This window comes from Salvelinus namaycush, chromosome 39, assembly GCF_016432855.1.
Source record: "Salvelinus namaycush isolate Seneca chromosome 39, SaNama_1.0, whole genome shotgun sequence".
Lineage (NCBI taxonomy): Eukaryota > Metazoa > Chordata > Actinopteri > Salmoniformes > Salmonidae > Salvelinus > Salvelinus namaycush.
In genome coordinates this window covers 22,700,928-22,717,665 of record NC_052345.1, presented here as the reverse complement: position 1 = coordinate 22,717,665, position 16,738 = coordinate 22,700,928, and the positions used below count along the sequence as shown (strand labels likewise).

The 16,738-nt window shown below is 42.5% G+C and overlaps 1 pseudogene; it reads right to left on the bottom strand.

The window, feature by feature from the left end:
- LOC120032637 overlaps nucleotides 1-16,738 on the bottom strand; it is an 85,427-nt pseudogene that overhangs the window by 37,974 nt on the left and 30,715 nt on the right.

The following is a 16,738-nucleotide window of genomic DNA, read 5'->3' as shown; positions in this document are numbered from 1 at the left end:
ATTGGGGCAACCAAATTCCTTGATCTACACAATGACATCACCACAATCACATTGCTGTTATGTAGCTCAGGCTAAGATCATCTTACCTGCAGCAGCTTGTCTGAGGAGGGCCTTTTCTTTGGATTTTTCGTCAACGATATTTTTACAAAATGATGAAAATTACTGGTCCTTGGGGAGGGAAAACGAAATTGGATTTAAAAAAAATCTATTTCACCCATTCTATCATTTTTTAAAAGTAAATATTCAAATTGATATGCTAATAATGATCAAACCTCTTTGGGATAAAACTTGACCCCATATTATGTGTAAATCGAGTTAGGCTGTCAATTCTCCAACCCCTCCCCACACAAAAAGCCTTTCTCTGAGTCCAATGACATTGACACAAATCTGAGGCTCCTTCACCCCTATGACAGGTGTGTCTGACTGTTAATATTTTAGCAGCATTTTGATTTGATTCATTAATATTGTCCATCCAGTTATAACGTATAAGAGTTGGGGTGGGAGAGGGCGGTGTGTTCAAGTAACGAGATAGAACAGGACAGGGTTAAGGTTATGTTGCAGGCAGCAAGCGTAAAGACACTTACCACTTCACCTTGTCTTTCAACTTGGGCGGCTGGAAGTTACTTTTGGTCATCAAAAACAGGGCTCTGAGAAAAATTAAAAAGGTGCAGTTGTGTATTTAAGGAAATCAGTCCTTTCACTTCCAATCCTTGCTTTTACTCAGTTAAAAGGCGCTAACTTTCTAAACATACATTGAAAATAGTTATGATCGGCTTTCTTTACGTTCTGCAAATGCATACAACGAGTTTGTAGAGTGATTGCGTGTTAGAAATATGGGACAAAAATACTATACTTAACTACTTCAATACACTAAAAGTGATATCTTTTAAAATCAATCGAAGGGCACGTTCATATCCTGCTTGACAAAATGGTGGATGATAGGATAGATCATGGATAGATTCACCTGACTTGGGTATCAAGGGACAGAGAGAATTGATAGAAGGTGGAAAGTGATGAAGGACATTACCAGTAAGGTGTGCCGATGAAGGATTTTCTCTTTGCAATGGTCATTGTGATTTGGGCCGAGACGCCGAAGTCAGCTGCCAAGAAAATAATGAACGATTTGAGAACCTGACTTTATAGTTATATTCCCATCTACAGTTGAAGTCGGAAGTTTACATACACCTTAGCCAAATATATTTACACTCAGTTTTTCACAATTCCTGACATTTAATCCTAGTCACAATTCCCTGTTTTAGGTCAGTTAGGATCATCACATTATTATAAGAATGTGAAATGTCAGAATAATAGTAGAGAGAACTATTTATTTCAGCTTTTATTACTTTCATCACATTCCCAGTGGGTCAGAAGTTTACATACACTCAATTAGTATTTGGTAGCATTGCCTTTAAATTGTTTAACTTGGGTCAAACGTTTCAGGTAGCCTTCCACAAGCTTCCCACAATAAGTTGGGTGAATTTCAGCCCATTCCTCCTGACAGAGCTGGTGTAACTGAGTCAGGTTTGTAGGCCTCCTTGCTCACACACGCTTTTCCAGTTCTGCAAACAAATCTTCTATGGGATTGAGGACAGGACTTTGTGATGGCCACTCCAATACCTTGACTTTGTTGTCCTTAAGCCATTTTGCCACAACTTTGGAAGTATGCTTGGGGTCATTGTCCATTTGGAAGACCCATTTGCGACCAAGCTTTAACTTCCTGACTGATGTCTTGAGATGTTGCTTCAATATATCCACATCATTTTCCAACCTCATAATGCCACCTATTTTGTAAAGTGCACCAGTCCCTCCTGCAGCAAAGCACCCCACAACATGATGCTGCCACCCCAATGCTTCACGGTTGGGATGGTGTTCTTCGGCTTACAAGCCTCCCCCTTTTTCCTCCAAACATAACGATGGTCATTATGGCCAAACAGTTCTATTTTTGTTTCATCAGACCAGAGGACATTTCTCCAAAAAGTACAATCTTTGTCCCCATGTGCAGTTGCAAACCGTAGTCTGGCTTTTTTATGGCGGTTTTGGAGCAGTGGCTTCTTCCTTGCTGAGCGGCCTTTCAGGTTATGTCGATATAGGACTCTTTTTACTGTGGATATAGATACTTTTGTACTTCCTCCAGCATCTTCGCAAGGTCCTTTGCTGTTGTTCTGGGATTGATTTGCACTTTTCGCACCAAAGTACGTTCATATCTAGGAGACAGAACGCATCTCCTTCCTGAGCGGTATGACGGCTCCGTGGTCCCATGGTGTTTATACTTGCGTACTATTGTTTGTACAGCTGAATGTGGTACCTTCAGGCGTTTGGAAATTGCTCCCAAGTATGAACCAGACTTGTTGAGGTCTACAATTTATATTCTGAGGTCTTGGGCTGATTTCTTTTGATTTTCCCATGATGTCAAGCAAAGAGGCACTGAGTTTGAAGGTAGGCCTTGAAATACATCCACATCCAATTGACTCAAATGATGTCAATTAGCCTATCAGAAGCTTCTAAAGCCATGACATCACTTTCTGGAATTTTCCAAGCTGTTTAAAGGCACAGTCAACTTAGTGTATGTAAACTTCTTACACACTGGAATTGTGATACAGTGAAATAATCTGTCTGTAAACAATGGTTGGAAAAATGACTTGTGTCATGTACAAAGTAGATGTCCTAACCGACTTGCCAAAACTATAGTTTGTTAACAAGAAATGTGTGGAGTGGTTGAAAAAATGATTTTAGTGACTCCAACCTAAGTGTATGTAAACTTCCAACTTCAACTGTAAATGTCCAAATGCAATCAACAGTTTATCATTAATACAGTGAATGTCTAATACATGTTTGATGACCAATTCCTAAGCCTGGTTCGCTCTGTAGTAAATTATAAATGATGCATAGCAATGTTGAACTCAATGAAAATCATGCAATGCTCATGTATTGTAGTAATTATACATATTTTGTAAGCTGGTGTAGGCAATATTCCCAAAAGGAATATGATATAAATTGTAGTGGTAGCACTGATATACAATTATTCCAGTCACTGTACAAGCATCTCAGACTTGATATAGCCTACTACACACATTGAATATAAAAGCACACACACACACACACACACACACACACACACACACACACACACACACACACACACACACACACACACACACACACACACACACACACACACACACACACACACACACACACACACACACACACACACAACGTGAAAGCAGAAGGTGCTATTAACAGCCAAGCGCAATTAACAGCTTGTCAATCATCGCCAGGTGGCGATTACACACTCACCAAATTGCCATTATTCATCATATTGAAACACACACGTCAAAGAAAACAGTTGGACGTCTGGACTCCTTACCTAGTTTGACGTACCCGTTGTCTGTCAACAGTATGTTTGCTCCCTTTGTGCAGATAAAAGAAAATTACAACTTCAATGGATTTGCAGTTGCATAGGCCTATGTAAGCGTTTAGTACGATTATACGTATTTTTTCTCAACAACGTATCAAATGTCTAACTAACTTGTATCTGCACATTGTCAATGCAGTTTCATTTATGCAGCAGTCTCTTAACAAGGCTATCTATCGAACGAAACTTCGCATGGGAACGACCAAACGGGATAAGCCTGAAGTGACTTTGAAAGATGTTTTGTTGGGGATTCAAATGGTGGCTATTAGTGTCAGAAATGTTTTTATAATGGCTATTACCCGTCTATGCCAAGAAATTCCAGAGGAACACAGTAAACTACTGTAAATGTTTTTTTGTACATGTCTGGGTGAAGGTGTTGGTCTACTTGTGTGTAGGCTTGTGTACAATTATTTTCTTGAAGAGGACAATCAACTCTATTCGATCCTAATCTACACAATGCATTCCTGCTTGAAATGGTTATTGTCCCAGTCCCACCTTACCTTTGTGCACTCAATTCTACGCAATGGAACCTGTCATTTTCCCACCTTACCTTTATGTCTCTGTGCATTTTCCCTTTGTTGTGTAGATAGTAGAGACCCTGTGAAGGGAAAAATGCAGACAGTGAGTCAGTCCATTGACCTCTTCACAAATAACATCCCATCCTAATATGGTGCCCCTTTTAAGCCAATTCACATTCAACTAAAATCAGCCACATACCTTTCCAAAGCAGAACAGAATTGTCATTTTACCAGGAAAGCAATAGTCTGTTTGCTTATTTTTTTGCGATTTGTAATAATGGATTTATTATGATATAATAGTTGTGCGTATCAAAAATCGAACAAATCAATGACAACAATAGTCCTACGATGTTGCTATTGCTAACGGCTGTCTTCAATCTCATTTCGAGCGGATGGATAAAATCGAAAAGGTAAGAGGCAGTTCAAAGGCTTTGAGCTGAAAGACATCTGTCTGAAGAGGAGTGAATGCTCGAGTGCTGCAGGAGGCAAACTGAATGGACGTACCTGAAGAGTTTCTCGAGACACGTAGGCTATTTGTGATTCTGTAAGAGGCCCCGTCACTGAAAGATAAGGAGAGACATGGTTGGAGCCTGAGAAGCACTGGGTGCTTTATTAAAAGGTTCCTCGCCATTGGTTATTGAGACAACATCTGGTACCTGAACTCAAATGTATCATGTATTTCATTAGTATTATTTCAGCTAAAAGTCTTATGTGGGCACACATCAGCATTTCAAGTTACATCAATATTGCTTGTTGGTTAAATTTGCCCCCAAAAATCATCAATGTACAGTTTTTGTGTCATTTAACCTCAGCTTCAACCACAAATCAAAAATAGGGGTTCAAGGTGGGCAATGTAGGTTCAGGGTTCACAATTGGATGTTGATCTGACAGCTTTACCTGGCAACGTTAGGTTATTTGAAGGTCATTATTGGGACTCTAGAATAGTTATGACCGGACTGAACAGACCAGGCACAACAGGACCCTATTAAAAACAGAACAAAAACATATTTGCTACTGAATTAGACAAGAGCTAGATTCCTAGGTTCTTCTTAGATTTCAATAACATTTATAGTCCTATACAGTAAATTGCATATTCTCAAATGAGATCGCATGTATAAACAAATAAAAATAACGGTCTATTCAAACATGATCCTCCGGAATTGACTCACATGTCTGTCTGACTGTCTTCGGTTTGAGTGAGAACACACATCGTACTCCATCCTGCTCCAATCCTAGGCTGTGTGGGTGGGAGTGCTTTGGCCATACCACTGAGAGATAAATCTTCTTAAAACGTTCTACTAAGTAGATGGCAAGTCATGATAGCACCAGTTGATTGGGGTCTGATTAAAAGATGCAGTTAGTCACATGACGGAGCTAATTCATCTAACTTTCTCTTAAGGGGGGTATATCAAAAAGCAGGGTCACCAAGTTGAATCAATTATAACATTCCCATTTGATTTTTTACCTTTATTCAACTAGGCGAGTCAGTTAAGAACAAATTCTTATTTTCAATGACGGCCTAGGAACGGTGGGTTAACTGCCTTGTTCAGGGGCAGAACAACAGATTTTTACCTTGTCAGCTCGGGGATTCGATCTTGCAACCTTTCGGTTACTAGTCCAACGCTCTAACCACTAGGCTACCTGCCGCCCCTTTCAAGCTTATCGTTCCAAAAAATGAGGAATTTACTTCCAAATAGTTTCACAGGTTAGCTGGCTAACTCATTGATCCTGTTTGATGGGTTCTGACTTCTTAACTTGAAATATTGTTAATCATCGGGTATCCTTTGGAAAGGAGAAGGGCCACAGTCTGGTTTCTACACCAGAAGTTAATGGTTATCTGTAGGAGGAATGTATATGGTGGAGGCAATTAAGGTTGGACATGTGTAAAGGAAAGGCAATCACACGGTTGCGGTCACTGATAAGGGTGGAGAGCTGTGGATTAGTGAGGAATGGGGGCTGAGGTCAGGTCAGGTCACATGACGGGAGAAGGAACAGTTTATTACCCGCATCACTTAACTTCCTACCTAGCAATAAAGACGTCATCTTTAGAGGGAAGGAGGAGACTTCACCCAAATTGGGGTATATATATACTTGTGCTGGTGGAAACATGTCTTTGTTAGTTCAGCTGTCTGATCCATAGGGTGAATAAACTTGGTTTGAGATGTACTAATCGTCCGTGAGTTAGAACCTAACGTGTTTAAAATCGAAAACTCAGTCTAAAATGACCTCCTTCCTTTCTATTCTTTCTTTCATCGGCCCTGACCTGAAAGAACCTACACAGGTGACAGCATACTCCCAGCTAGGGTCTACCATACTGCTTTCACCTATCCTCCATGTTCAGATCAATGCAGATGGAAAGGAGAAAGGGAGAGGAAGCTATGTTAGACTAATCAACATGCTCCCTTAAGCCTTGTTAAGAATACCCAACGACTAAAACGATGGAGGTTAAAGGAATGTAACGCTGCGACAAACCTACTGGGCATTGTGAAGGTCACGAGGGACAGTGCGCCGAGCACGTAAGCCTTCCCGTTTCGATGACCCTCTATTTACTCCGGAGACATAGACGGAGCCTAGGGTTGGGGACATTATGAGCAGCGTGTCGTCTCCGTGGCAGCGGGGAGCCGATATGTGGGAGGGATGAGATCAACGGTAGTTGGTGGTGTCGACTGCTGTTCTGTCTCTCTAACGAGGGGCCTCGCAGCCGACTGAGCCCGGCACAGTCATTAAGAGCAGAATCAACACCGTCTCTGTGCGAGTGTATGTATGTGTCTGTGTGCTAAAGACGACCGCTCTAATGACCTGTTCTTTAAATGGGCAATCTGCAGTTCAAACCATTACAAAGTGGTCACGCCACCAGTACTTTCGTAAATAGCTCAGGGATGGGGCTGAAGAAATGTAACTACTCAAATGTATAGATGGAGCTATGGATGCAAAAACTGACCATCCATGACATCAAACTTATAGTTTTAGCCATGTTTTAAATCTATACAGTGTTTGTTTACAACTACAACGTTTACAAACATTGGAGTAAAACCAGCTTATATTTTGAGTTGTGATGTGGTAAGACAGTTGAACTATGCGCGTGAGGCAATATATAAGTTATATTCTTCTAGAATAAAATGGATATATATAATCTCTTTTAAAGTCCAAAAATGGATGTAGCAACTGCAGATCTTCCCTTTAACGACCAAGATAATAAGAATCTGTTCACTCTCTGTCTGGTTATGTGGTAGGAGCTAGGTTACGTCCTACATGGCAACTGATTCCCCCTGGGCCGTAGTATAAAGTAGTGTACTATAAAGGGAATAGGGCGCCATTTGGGACGTAGCCCTAGTAAGAGGACGTCTAGCTTGAGTGAGGAATTAGCTTAAAACCACACACCGAAACGTATTGAATTTGGCTTCATCGAACCGGTTGAGCCAGCTGTCATTTTTCAAATGCTTGTGTGTGTGTATGTGTGTTTGTGCGCTGTATGTTGTTGTGTATGCTTACCGTGATACATGTCTTGTAGGGCCCCTCCCCCGCAATATTCCATACATATCCATAATTTATCTCTCCTGTAAAGAGCAAAAGGGAACAAATTACATTACAATCGATACTGTACGGCTCAAAATAGTCTGAGTAAAAAGCAAAAGCAAAGAGGCGGGGTGGAGTCTGGGGGGGGCAGAGAGAGAGTATGGATGAATGCTTTAGGGAGTCTTTCTAGGTTGTGACACAGCATGATGCGGTTTGGCTATTAGGCCACAACTGCCCTCCGGCCAACCAACGCGTTAAAACTTCTCAAAATGGCCACCCTCCACCTCCCCTTGTCTTGAGCAGTTCAACACAAAGCATTTCCCCGGAGCTAGCAATTAGCCACATTGTTAGCATGCTAGCGTTAGTGCGGCTAGGCTTGGAACGGAGGCTCTGACCGTAGCTTGGCTGCAGTGGAGAACGACTCTACGCTGAGCCTGTGTGTGTGTGTGTGTGTGTGTGTGTAGGGATGGTGGCGGAGGAAGCACGGGGTGCGGGCCTTTAAATATGCTACCTTAAGTAACTGCCAAAGTAGGCCACGATGTTAGAGTGCTTGCAGTCCTTCATCATGACGATTTCCTGCTGCACCACCACAAAGTCCTCCCCTGTGGAGAGACGGCAGACGTGAGGCAAGGTGAGCGAGACAAATTAACATATGTACATAAAGACACATTTATAAACACATACACACATAAATGTATACAAACTTTAAAATGTTTTGTGTACACTACAGGTCAAAAGGTCTAGAACACCTACTCATTCAAGGGTTTTTCTTTATTTTTACAATTTTCCACATTGTAGAATAACAGTGAAGACATCAACACTATGAAAGAACACATATGGAATCATGTAGTAACCAAAAAAAGTGTTAAAAAAATCTAATATATTTTATATTTGAGATTTTTCAAATAGCCACCCTTAGCCTTGATGACAGCTTTGCACACTCTTGGCATTCTCTCAACCAGCTTCATGAGATATCACCTGGAATGCATTTCAATTAACAGGTGTGCCTTCTTAACCTGATGAGGATAGAGGGCGCTATTTACACTTTGGGGGAAAAACGTGCCCAATTTAAACGGCCTCGTACTCTATTCTTGCTCGTACAATATGCATATTATTATTACTATTGGATAGAAAACACTCTCTAGTTTCTAAAACCGTTTGAATTTTGTCTGTGAGTAAAACAGAACTCATTTGGCAGCACACTTTCTGACCAGGAAGTGGAAAGTCTGAAAATGATGCTCTGTTCAAGGGCCTGCCTATAAATGGGCATGACACGTATGAGTATACATGCACGTCATACACCTTCCCCAGGATGTCAAGATGCAGTGAGAGAAGAAATGGAGTGATTATCTTGGTCTGAGATGGAATACGTCCTCTTGGAATGACGTGTCACCCATTTTATGTTTTCAGGAAGGCGCGAAGTTGGTCCTGGATTTGCCATCGGAATAGCTGTCGTTATAGGCGATTACTATCTCCGGCTTTGATTTTATTTGATACATGTGACCATATCATCGTAAAGTATGTTTTTTCAATATAGTTTTATTAGATTTTTGAAATTTATTCGGGACGTTAGGCGTGTTGCGTTGTGTGCCTTTGTTCAGAAAGGAGAGCTTCGAGCCACTTGGCCAGTGTGCTGGCTAATTCAAGAGGGAAAAACGATGTTCTAAATCCAAACAACGACTGTTCTGGACAAAGGACCCCTTGTCCAACATTCTGATGGAAGATCACCAAAAGTAAGAAACATTTTATGATGCTATTTCATATATCTGTCGAACTGTATACTAGTAGTTTTGCGCCCCGGTTTTGGCCACTCTCTCGCTATAACATAAGCCTTATGTCGTAATGAAGATATTTTTAGAATTCTAACACTGCGATTGCATTAAGAACTAATGGATCTATCATTTCCTATACAACATGTATTTTTTTGTAATGTTTATGAATAGCTATTTGGTCAGAATAGGTGAGAGTCTAATAGAAATATCCGCACATTCTGGGAAAAAGAAGCTACATTAGCATAATGAATAACCACTGATTTCAGCTCTAAATATGCACATTTTCGAACAAAACATAAGTGTATGTATAACCTGATGTTATAGGACTGTCATCTGAGGAAGGTTTATGAAGGTTAGTGAAAATTGATATCTTTTGCTGGTTTATTCGCTAACGCTAACGTGCCTATTGCTATCGCTAACGTGCCTTGATGAATGAATGCGGTTGTGTGTAGGCTATTGTAGTAAGCTAATATAATGCTATATTGTGTTTTCGCTGTAAAAGATGCTTGTCTTTCATTTCTGTACACGATGCATTTTTCAGAAATGTTTTATGATGAGTATTTAGGTATTCCACGTTGGTCTCTATAATTACTCTGGCTGCTTCGGTGCTATTTTTGACGGTAGCTGTGATGGTAGCTGCAATGTAAAACTGATTTATACCTCAAATATGCAAATTTTTCGAACAAAACATAGATTTATTGTGTAACATGTTATAAGACTGTCATCTGATGAAGTTGTTTCTTGGTTAGTTAGGTTGGCTTTGTTCATGCTACCTGTGCTGTGAAAAATGTCTGTCCTTCTTTGTATTTGGTGGTGAGCTAACATAAATATACGTGCTGTTTTCGCTGTAAAACATTTAAAAAATCGGACATGTTGACTGGATTCACAAGATGTGTATCTTTCATTTGCTGTATTGGACTTGTTAATGTGTGAAAGTTAAATATTTCTAAAAAATATTTTTTGAATTTCGCGCTCTGCCTTTTCAGTGGAATGTGGGAGGAGTTCCGTTAGCGGAACGCTGGGGCTAGACAGGTTAAAAGTTAATTTGTGGAATTTCTTTCCTTCTCAATGTGTTTCAGCCAATCAGTTGTGTTGTGACAAGGTAGGGGTGGTATACAGAAGATAGCCCTATTTGGTAAAGACCAAGTCCATATTATGGCAAGAACAGCTCAAATAAGCAAAGAGAAACGACAGTCCATCATTACTTTAAGATATGAAGGTCAGTCAACACGGAACATTTCAAAAACTTTGAAAGTGCAGTCGCAAGACCCATCAAGATCTATGATGAAACTGGCTCTCATGAGGACCGTCAAATAAATGGAAGACGCAGAGTTACCTCTGCTGCAGAGGATAAGTTCATTAGAGTTACCAGCCTCAGAAATTATAGCCCAAATAAACCTCGCTGAACCAAAGCACTCTGACAAGACTAGCTGGGAACTTACAGAATGTGCCAAAAAGTAAGCAGACAATTACAAACTGTGCAATAGTCTGCATACTGACCCGATGCGCAGAGATAATGGCTCGGAGGATTGATTTAGCAGAATCAATGCGTTGTTTGTAATCTATGCTAGTCCCTTTTGATAAAGGCATCTGTCAAACCGGCAAAGCTATCGGTGCAAACTTTAAGCTACACACTTCCCGAATGAGGACCATACATCTCAGAATCAATGAGCCGCACGACGTCCAACTACGATCACTGAGGGGAATCAATTCCACAGATCATAATTACACAGGCTGGGAATGTTCAGTTTGGCAGCTTGTCAACACCACCAGAAGGCCAGTGTTTCCCGACACTCAACGCTATTCTAATGCGGGGGAGTGCGATGGACTTGGAAACTGGGGATATAGAAACCAATAGAAGCTACGTTTTGGAGGCCTGTCACCTTGAGGTTGCACTCAAACACATGCACACACACTCACAGATAAGAAATGATCTCAATGACAAGGCGGCAGTAAATAGCCCTTGATTAAAACCCGCGGGGATGCTTGCATTTCGATTTCAGCACGTCTGTCAATACGGGATGCGTGCTGCCCATTCAAACCCCACACTCTCCATCAGCACTGTTGCTATGTCAGCGCATTCCTCCCAGGCAGAGCTATCGTGTGCAGCTCCATGCTTCTTCAGAGGGAGAAGCAGGGCACGTTTATTGGTTTTAACGAGAAATGAATGCCCATGAAGCTCTCCCTCGCCTTCGATTGGCCCAAGGGACGGAAGACAGGGCCCGGTTGATTGGCTGATTGGGCGAGAATCACATTTTTTACAACCGACAATGTCCCCTGGGGTTCGTGGACCTGACGGCGTCGATCTGGGCTGACCTTGATCTCTGGCTCGGATCTCAACATCTATAAGCATGTGCGTCATCTCATGCGCGGCGGAACAAACGCTTTGGAGGAGAGAGAGAGAGAGAGAACAAAGTCACTTTAGTGTGACTGCTGGCTTAATGATGGACGCTCCAGGCCTCATTAAAAAGCTGATCTATTTTTTTTTATACCTCTCTCTCACCACTCTTCAATATTTCTACGCCTGTCATTCGCTCTGCGTTCAAAATCCCTTCTGTAGCCTCAATGAGAGATGAAAATAAATATGTATGCCGGCTTATGTAATGGCTCATTAAAATGTATGGAACATGCTGGATATGCAAGGCGAGGGTTGTGAATAGAGTTTGCGCTGCAGCAAGAAAAAGCCCTATTAATAAAGTTTACACGGACCCTATGATTAATTAAATATCGGTGGAGGGGCGGTTTTGCGGGTCATTTTCTGCTTACGGCCTCCTCCCGAGGGAGCGTCCCCGGATTCACTTTCAACAGTGACCAAGGTCAGATGGCCCCTGGCGCTTCCTGTCGTGGTGAGCCTGTCCTTCTCCGGTGACGCAGTGACATTTTCCCAGTACAGAAGGGATTGGAGAGAGGGACTGACTGTGTAGGATACTCTGGGTGAAGTTTCCCCTAGGTACAGATTCAGGATTAGCGTCTCCTGCTCCAATCATAACCTTAACCATTAGTGGGGAAAAGGCTAAACTGACCCAAGATCAGGGTCTAGGGGCATGTAGGACTGCCATCACCTCTAAGTGCTAATACCAAAGGAGTGACTTTGGATAAACTGTAATGTTAGCTGAATTGCTTACATTTTTTAAAAGTTAAGAACATGGCGTAAACAGTAACTCAAAAAGTTTTATTTTTTATTTTGTCATTCGTTCTCTCTTATGTATTCTTTTTGATCACAATATTCTACAAATACACAGAATGAAGTATTTATCTGCAGTTACAAAACAGTGTTTAATAATTACATTCTGGTCACTAAGCACTTACATATTGTAACTGTATGGACCAATGGTAGTTTTTAAGTTGGACTATTTAGCCAACAGTAGTGAATTTTTCCTTTCGTCCAAGGTGACATGGAACAAAGCAGTGTACTAAGCAATAGGATGCCCAGTTTGGGATGCTCACATACGCTGACAGTAAGCAAGGACCTCATAATATGATCTCATGTTGGCTAATAGAACAGCAAAAGAACAGCAAATGTTGGCAAATACCATGGAGGACTGGAAGCCATCAGGGTTGTGCTCATTAGGCACCAAACGGTAGAAAAACTGAATTAAATGGAAACGCTCATTTTGGTTTTCCGTTGCAAAATGTTTTTAAACTTTTCCAGTTGCATGCCCTAATGAACAGGATCCAGATTTGAGGGAGGGGGCCTTGTGCAAACAGATTGGCTGTGTTGCAATCTAGTAGAGCAGTTACAAAGATCTTGGCAGCCTCTAACCCAGATTCTTGGACTGTACATGGACATCACGAAGCACAAGATGAAGATAAAGCCTGGCAGCCAGCCAAAATGAAAATGAATTTATGACCGAGATGCCATTTGAAAATCAAACACAGATTAGAACAAATTGGAACAGGTCAAAAAAAGCACATATTAAATGACTTATTTGAATTCTGCACAGCATGCCACTAAAGCGAGATAAGCCAATGAGATCCCAGCAAACTGTTGCTAGGGAATATTAGTTGGGCTTGCATTGAAAGCATCTTTGGGAAACAGTTTTACATTTGAGATTGAAACAGACTGGCAGATATAACAAGGTGCTGATGGTGTCCGGCGTTGGTTGTGACATGTTAGCTGTGACAAGTTAGAGGGTGTTAACCGCCCACCCATTATTTTGTCTTTTTTTTAACCCTTTGTCCTCCCCAACTTCATGGTTTCTAATTGGTAGTTACAGTCTTGTCTCATCGCTGCAACTCCCGTACGGACTCGGGAGAGGCGAAGGTCGAGAGCCGTGCGTCCTCCAAAACACATCCCAACCAAGCCGCACTGCTTCTTGACACAATGCCCACTTAACCCGGAAGCCAGCCGCACCAATGTGTTGGAGGAAACACCGTACACCTGGCAACCGTGTCAGCGGTCCGTGTCCGGGCCCGCCACAGGAGTCGCTAGTGCTCGATGGGACAAGGACATCCCTGCCGGCCAAACCCTCCCCTAACCCGGACGATGCTGGGCCAATTGTGCGCCGCCCCATGGTCACGGGACGGCACGCGACAGAGCCTGGACTCTAACCCAGAATCTCTAGTAGCAATGCAGTGTCTTCGACCACTGCGCCACTCGGGTTGGCCCCAGCCGCTCATCCTTGGAAGTCAGTCCACTTCATAGTGTGTGGAGTGTTAGTCCACTCCACACACTATGATAGTTAATCACTCAGCCTATGTCTAGGCTACATAGGTTTCCATGGTCCTGGGAATTGGCGACACACCTCGAGCCATCGACCCTGTCACCAAGAAACACACTCATGGACACCATGGCGACATCATGGCGACATCTGTCAAGAGTGCTAGCTGCCCTGGCCGTGATGCGTGCTGACAAGCACCTCCATGTCACTCCACGCTGTCACAGTGGATTGTGGCACCTTCCCCTCATCATGCCGCGCTGTTGGCATTTTAAGGAGATAGGGGGAAACCTTGGCCACATTAATTTTAGATGGGGTTCCTGCAGTGCGTTAGCGTGAATGGCTAATAAGAGACCTCCGGGCCGAAATCAACTGCATGTGGTCCACCTGATAAATCTGGGCACACACACAATCTCTGTCTCTTTAAAGCTTCTGACCCATTTCCAGCTCCAATTGTCACTGTCAATCTAGCAAACCATCAAAGCCCTGTCTGGTGCATTCTCTACCTCCAATGTACTGTAAGAAGAAAATAGAGCATGTAACCCAAAGACATCCGCAAGGGAAGTTCAAACAACATCAGAAACCCAATCTCGGACGTTATCTTAAGCCTGTGGATGTGTCACAAATGATAAGTCCACTATTTTTAACCAGAGCCCAATGGGCCCTGGTCAAACGTAGTTCACTATATAGGGAATAGTCATCAGAGACGCAACCTTGAAGTGACTGGTATTCTCAACAACTTCACAGCACAGTGTTCTTATATGATAAACTGACTCACACACCTAACATTGATGGTCTTTCATAAAGGGGGCCTTGAAAAAAGTGCCTTGAGCGACTACATGCAGAGGGCAAAATACACTCCTATGGGCCTATTGATTTGATTGACGCACGTCCCTCGGCGCCAGTCCTGCATGTTAACTCCATCGTCACACAGGCCTCTGCATAGAAGATCCTGTGATGTTGTATAGAATATGGTTCTATGGAACTCATGAATGAACATTTAAAGATATGGGGCATATCGGTTGTATTAGAATCCACACCTGTTTAAGATTAAAGGGATAGTTCACCCAAATTACAAAATTACTTATTTGGTACCTTACCCTGAACCCTATGCCATGGACAATGACTCTGTAAGAACTGCTCACAAGGTAAGGTTACAAATATGTCATTTTGTGCTTTGGCTTACTATCCCTTTATATAAATAAAACATGGTTTACAGTCAGCTGTGGATGATAACACAACTGACACAAATCAAAGGTTAGAAATGACCATGGCATGAGCACAACCTAAAAATATGCCACAAATAAACCCCAAATCAATTCCTGTTATTGTAGAACTATGCAGTGTCCTTACAAGAATAGACACACAAAGGGAGGGAGAGGGAAGTTGCAGCAAATCAATAGTACCTGTTAAAGTTAAAAGCGCTACGACAGAGGTCCCCCAGTCCAAAAGCCTTGCAGAAATACTCTAGTCTTGAGTGTCTATACCAAACCTGATTCCCAAATGGCACCCTATTCCCTATGTAGGGAATAGGGTGCCATTTGGGACAAACCCCAAAAGCAAGACAGGAGCTGTCACAGCGGATATGGTAAAGAGGTGGTTTGACATTAAAAGGAGAGGATTGGGAGAGTCAGGGGGCGGTTCAATGCTGACTGACCCCTCAACCTTTCACCCAAGAATAGCTTTGGTTGTTGAAGAACAAGGACAACAACACACACGACCGCACACACACACTCAAAGTCCATCAAGCCTGCCACCTGCTTGCTGACTGTCAGTCTAACAAGCCAAACTCAAAGTGAATCCCTGTTGATTCATAGAAAGAAAAAGTAAGTAAACATTTATTTAATCTAGCCTAGCCTACACCCACCAGTTCCCACCCCCTGGGTTGGTTCGACTATAGCAGCAACAGTTAACTGTAAAATTATTATGAAAGTCGACTTAGACCAAAATGTTAATAAGATTCTAATAGCACCATACCTATTAGAGTCAGTAAAATACCAAAACAATATCGTATGACTGTACAGAATGAGATGTTCCAAACTCCACATTGACCCCTAGCCACCCATTTGCAGATCTGAAATAATTGGATTGGATAGGTATAAGCAATAAGGTAATAGCTCCACTTTGTCATCAAATTTCAAAAGTCAAAAGATAGAGTTCAGTGTGTCAAATCGGAGGGCCTGTTGTCCGGGGCCTCTGGCAGTCTCTATGGGGGTGCCACAGGGTTCAATTCTTGGGCCAACTCTTTTCTCTGTATACATCAATGATGTCGCTCTTGCTGCTGGTGAGTCTCTGATCCACCTCTACGCAGACGACACCATTCTGTAGTCCTCTGGCCCTTCTTTGGACACTGTGTTAACTACCCTCCAGACGAGCTTCAATGCCATACAACTCTCCTACCCTCGTAAAACCGACCATCCTACCGATCCTCGAATTCGGCGATGTCATTTACAAAATAGCCTCCAACACCCTACTCAACAAATTGGATGCAGTCTATCACAGTGCCATCCGTTTTGTCACCAAAGCCCCATATACTACCCACCACGGCGACCTGTACGCTCTCATTGGCTGGCCCTCGCTTCATACTCGTCGCCAAACCCACTGGCTCCAGGTCATCTACAAGACCCTGCTAGGTAAAGTCCCGCCTTATCTCAGCTCGCTGGTCACCATAGCAGCACCCACCCGTAGCACGCGCTCCAGCAGGTGTATTTCACTGGTCACCCCCAGGGCCAATTACTCCTTTGGCCGCCTCTCCTTCCAGTTCTCTGCTGCCAATGACTGGAACGAACTACAAAAATCTCTGAAACTGGAAACACTTATCTTCCTCACCAGCTTTAAGCACCAGCTGTCAGAGCAGCT